General features: G+C 47.8%; 1 pseudogene; it reads left to right on the top strand.

The window, feature by feature from the left end:
* The first annotated feature begins 27 nt into the window (after window positions 1–27).
* LOC127923222 (microfibril-associated glycoprotein 4-like) lies at window positions 28–4,640 on the top strand (annotated as a pseudogene).
* The last annotated feature ends 1,651 nt before the right edge of the window (window positions 4,641–6,291 follow it).

The raw sequence follows: 6,291 nt of genomic DNA, 5'->3' as shown, positions 1-6,291 counted from the left end.
CCTCCCTCTCCATCTCCCCCTCTTCCCTCCTTCCAGGTGTTTCAGAGGAGGATGGATGGAACAGTGAACTTCTACAGAGGATGGGACCAGTACAAGAACGGCTTTGGACACGCAGCAGGAGAGTACTGGCTGGGTAAAGGACTTCTTTCAAAAAGCCTCATCAAGGACAGATCATCCATGGAAAACCCCTGGATAATATAAATTAATCATTGGTTTGTTAAATTGACTTCTCTGTTAGTGAGGTTGTTGTGACGGTCAGTAGTTAGGCAGGGCCAAATCCCAACAGGGCCAAATCCCAACAGGGCCAAATCCCAACAGGGCCAAATCCCAACAGGGCCAAATCCCAACAGGGCCAAATCACAACAGGGCCAAATCACAACAGGGCTAAATCACAATAGGGCCAAATCCCAACAGGGCTAAATCCCAACAGGGCCAAATCACAACAGGGCCAAATCACAACAGGGCCAAATCACAACAGGGCCAAATCACAACAGGGCCAATCCACTTTAGTCTGTGTGTAAAACCAGTGCGTCTAGAAAAGCAACCTCCCACACTACTCCAAAGCAGTTCAAAAATGACATGTACAAAAATATATATAATAATATACTCACTAATATATATAATAATATATTCACTTCCAGTACAGAGTTTGGACACACCTTTCTCATTCAAGAGTTTTTCTTATTTTCTACACTGTAGAATAATAGTGAAGACATCAAAACTATGAAATAACACAGATGGAATCATGTAGTAACCAAAAAAAAAAGTTTAAAAAGTAGCCATCCTTTTGCCTTGATGACAGCTTTGTTCACTCTCTGCATTCTCTCAACCAGCTTCAACTGGAATTTATTTTCCAACAGCACCAAACTTTTGACTGGTACAGTATATACAAAAACAAATGAAGTAAGCTCTCTGTGCTGACCAAAGACATGACTCTCTGTGCTGACCAAAGACATGACTCTCCTGTGCTGACCAAAGACATGACTCTCCCGTGCTGACCAAAGACATGACTCTCCCGTGCTGACCAAAGACATGACTCTCCGTGCTGACCAAAGACATGACTCTCCGTGCTGACCAAAGACATGACTCTCCTGTGCTGACCAAAGACATGACTCTCCTGTGCTGACCAAAGACATGACTCTCCTGTGCTGACCAAAGACATGACTCTCCTGTGCTGACCAAAGACATGACTCTCCTGTGCTGACCAAAGACATGACTCTCCTGTGCTGACCAAAGACATGACTCTCCTGTGCTGACCAAAGACATGACTCTCCTGTGCTGACCAAAGACATGACCTCTGTGCCAGACTCAAAGACATGACCTCCTGTGCTGACCAAAGACATGACTCTCCTGTGCTGACCAAAGACATGACTCTCCCAGCGATCAAAGACATGACTCTCCTGTGCTGACCAAAGACATGACTCTCCTGTGCTGACCAAAGACATGACTCTCCTGTGCTGACCAAAGACATGACTCTCTGTGCTGACCAAAGACATGACCTCCCAAAAGGACCAAAGACATGACTCTCCTGTGCTGACCAAAGACATGACTCTCCGTGCTGACCAAAGACAGACACCAAAGACATGACTCTCCTGTGCTGACCAAAGACATGACTCTCCTGTGCTGACCAAAGACATGACTCTCCTGTGCTGACCAAAGACATGACTCTCCTGTGCTGACCAAAGACATGACTCTCCTGTGCTGACCAAAGACATGACTCTCCTGTGCTGACCAAAGACATGACTCTCCTGTGCTGACCAAAGACATGACTCTCCTGTGCTGACAGACATGACTCTCCTGTGTGACCAAAGACATGACTCTCCTGTGCTGACCAAAGACATGACTCTCCTGTGCTGACCAAAGACATGACTCTCCTGTGCTGACCAAAGACTCTCCTGTGCTGATGACTCTCCTGTGCTGACCAAAGACATCTCCTGACTCTCTCTGTGCTGACCAAAGACATGACTCTCTGACCAAAGACACGACTGCTGACCAAAGACATGACTCTCCTGTGCTGACCAAAGACATGACTCTCCTGTGTGACCAAAGACATGACTCTCCTGTGCTGACCAAGACATGACTCTCGTGCTGATGACTCTCCGTGCTGACCAAAGACATGACTCTCCGTGCTGACCAAAGACATGACTCTCCTGTGCTGACCAAAGACATGACTCTGTGCTGACCAAAGACATGACTCTCCTGTGCTGACCAAAAGACATGACTCTCCTGTGCTGACCAAAGACATGACTCTCCTGTGCTGACCAAAGACATGACTCTCCTGTGCTGACCAAAGACATGACTCTCCTGTGCCCAAAGACATGACTCTCCGACCAAAGACATGACTCTCCGTGCTGACCAAAGACATGACTCTCCCTGACCAAAGACATGACTCTCCGTGCTGACCAAAGACATGACTCTCCTGTGCTGACCAAAGACATGACTCTCCTGTGCTGACCAAAAGACATGACTCTCCTGTGCTGACCAAAGACATGACTCTCCTGTGCTGACCAAAGACATGACTCTCCTGTGCTGACCAAAGACATGACTCTCCGTGCTGACCAAAGACATGACTCTCCTGTGCTGACCAAAGACATGACTCTCCTGTGCGACCAAGACATGACTCTCCCTGTGCTGACCAAAGACATGACTCTCCTGTGCTGACCAAAGGACATGACTCTCCTGTGCTGACCAAAGACATGACTCTCCTGTGCTGACCAAAGACATGACTCTCCTGTGCTGACCCAAAAGACATGACTCTTACGTGCTGACAAAGACATGACTCTCCTGTGCTGACCAAAGACATGACTCTCCTGACCAAAGACATGACTCTCTGTGCTGACCAAAGACATGACTCTCCTGTGACCAAAGACATGACTCTCAAAGACATGACTCTTCGTGCTGACCAAAGACATGACTCTCCTGTGCTGACCAAAGACATGACTCTCCTGTGTGACCAAAGACATGACTCTCCTGTGCTGACCAAAGACATGACATGTGCTGACCAAAGACATCTCCTGTGCTGACAAAGACATGACTCTCCTGTGCTGACCAAAGACATGACTCTCCTGTGCTGACCAAAGACATGACTCTCCTGTGCTGACCAAAGACATGTCTCCTGTTGACCAAAGACATGACTCTCTGTGCTGACCAAAGACATGACTCTCCGTGTTGACCAAAGACATGACTGACTCTTCGTGCCTGTCTCCTGTGCTGACCAAAGACATGACTCTCCTGTGCTGACCAAAGACATCTGCATGATAGAAATGGAGATCCTTTAAAAACTCAACTCTTGACCTCGACGCCAGCGCCCACTACATTTTTTCACATTGTTCCTCTTCATCAGGGACTGGTTTAGACCTGGGACACCAGGTGGGTGATATTAATTACCAGGTAGAAGAGAAAACCAGCAGCCTGTGAACCTGGTAAGGGTAAGAGTTGAATATCTCTGTTCTAAATAAAAAGGTTCCCTCTCGTCTGTTCGATGCAGGCCTGGACACCATCTACCTCCTGACCCTGAAAAAGAATTACGAGTTGAGGGTGGACATGGAGGACTTTGACGGACAGAAAGCCTACGCTTTCTACTCCTCCTTCGCCATCTCTCCCAAAGTCACAGATCCTGAACTGGATGGCTACAAACTCCAGGTTACTGGCTTTAAAGATGGAGGAGCAGGTGAGAACAGTTTAAACTTCCTGAGAGAAACATCTGGGCTGTATTCATTAGTTCAGATGAGAACAGTTTAAACTTCTTTAGAGAAACATCTGGGCTGTATTCATTAGTCCAGAGTTCAGATGAGAACAGTTGAACTTCCTTAGAGAAACATCTGGGCTGTATTCATTAGTTCAGAGTTCAGCTAAGTTCCCTCATTCGGTTCTGTTTGATTCCAGTGAATACCCGTACAGATACACTATCTTAGAGCTATCAGTTCTGGGATCTTATTAGAGATCTAATGAATAGTATTACATAGAAAAGGACAGGGGGGACCGTACAGATACACTATCTTAGAGCTGATCTGGGATCAGTTCTGGGATCAGTTTATTAGAGATCTAATGAATAGTATTACATAGAAAGGACAGGGGGGACCGTGACAGATACACTATCTTAGAGCTGATCTGGGATCAGTTTATTAGAGATCATAGTGTATAGTATTACATAGAAATGACGGAGGGGCTGGTCTAGATCACACCGTGACATAGTAGACGGATTTTGACCAGGGCTCTGATAGGTTCCATAACATCTGACCTGTGTTTCCTGCTGAAACAAAGGGGACTCCCTCACCTACCACAGCGGTATGAAGTTCTCCACCTTCGGCCGAGACCAGGCACAAGTGTGCGGTCAGCGCGGTCGGAGGTTATTGGTACGACGCGTGTTACTTCTCAAACCCAAACGGTCTTTATACGTGGGATTGAACTCACAGATTGGAGTCAACTGGAGGGGATGGAAGACCTTCTGGTACTCTGTGAAAGCCATATCCTTCAAGATTAGGCCTGTGAACCTGTGAAGGTCCTTCACAAAGTCCTTGAGTTAAAACATTGGTTATATGAACTGTATATTGTCCCTTCAAAAATGCTCGATTGGAAGATGTGGTGTTTTCATTCTATGCACAGTGTAACATTGATCTCAGTCAGTTGTCCTAGAAAACTAAAAACTGTCGCGTGAAAAATGCTCCTTTTCATGTAGCTCATATTCTGTTAAACCCAAATCGTGTTGTTGACTCGTTCCTATACTGGTATTTGTGTCTGGGGGCGGTTGTGGTGCCCATATTACCGCCACAGCGGCAGTCATGAGTCAAGACCACAGTCACATTCTGCTGAGTCAACTTCCATCTCCTTTAATTAACTCCTGAACATGGCTGTTACAACTGACTACACACCAATCAGGTCCTAATGGTCTGGTCCTTGGTAGAACCCAACTGACTACACACCAATCAGGTCCTAACGGTCTGGTCCTTGGTAGAACCCAACTGACTACACACCAATCCCAGGGTCCCCAACGGCCTGGTCCTTGGTAGAACCCAACTGACTACACACCAATCAGGTCACTAACGGCCTGGTCCTTGGTAGAACCCAACTGACTACGCACCAATCAGGTCCTAACGGCCTGGTCCTTGGTAGAACCCAACTGACTACGCACCAATGAGGTCCCTAACTGGTCCTTGGTAGAACCCAACTGACTACGCACCAATCAGGTCACTAATGGTCTGGTCCTTGGTAGAACCCAACTGACTACGCACCAATCAGGTCACTAACGGTCTGGTCCTTGGTAGAACCCAACTGACTACACACACCAATCAGGTCCTAATGGTCTGGTCCTTGGTAGAACCCAACTGACTACACACCAATCAGGTCACTAACGGCTGGTCCTTGGTAGAACCCAACTGACTACACACCAATCAGGTCACTAACGGCCTGGTCCTTGGAGGTAGAACCCAACTGACCACGCGCAATCGGAGTCCCTATTGGTCTGGTCCTTGGTAAGAACCCAACTGACTACACACCAATCAGGTCACTAACGGTCTGACCCTTGGTAGAACCCAACTCAGGTCCTAATGGTCTGGTCACGACTACACCAATCAGGTCCTAATGGTCTGGTCCTTGGTAGAACCCAGCTGACTACACACCAATCAGGTCACTAACGGTCTGGTCCTTGGTAGAACCCAACTGACTACGCACAATCAGGTCCTAATGGCCTGGTCCTTGGTAGAACCCAACTGACTACACACCAATCAGGTCCTAATGGTCTGGTCCTTGCAGAACCCAACTGACTACTCAGGTCCTAACGTCTGGTCCTTGGTAGAACCCAACTGACTACACCAATCAGGTCACTAACGGCTGGTCCTTGGTACCCAACTGAGGTCACTAACGGCCTGGTCCTTGGTAGAACCCAACTGACTATGCACCAATCACCAATGGTCTGGTCCTTGGTGAACCCAACTGACTACGCACCAATCAGCTGGTCTTGACTACACACCAATCAGGTCACTAACGGCCTGGTCCTTGGTAGAACCCAACTGACTACGCACCAATCAGGTCACTAACGGCCTGGTCCTGGTAGAACCCAACTGACTACGCGGTCACCAAACCCAACTGACTACACACCAATCAGCGGTCTGGTCCTTGGTAGAACCCAACTGACTACGCACCAATCAGGTCACTAACGGCCTGGTCCTTGGTAGAACCCAACTGACTACGCACCAATCCAGGTCCTAACGGTCTGGTCCTTGGTAGAACCCAACTGACTACACACCAATCAGGTCACTAACGGCCTGGTCCTTGGTAGAACCCAACTGACTA

This window comes from Oncorhynchus keta, unplaced genomic scaffold (genome assembly GCF_023373465.1).
Source record: "Oncorhynchus keta strain PuntledgeMale-10-30-2019 unplaced genomic scaffold, Oket_V2 Un_contig_28883_pilon_pilon, whole genome shotgun sequence".
Lineage (NCBI taxonomy): Eukaryota > Metazoa > Chordata > Actinopteri > Salmoniformes > Salmonidae > Oncorhynchus > Oncorhynchus keta.
This window is presented reverse-complemented; position numbering and strand designations above follow the sequence as displayed.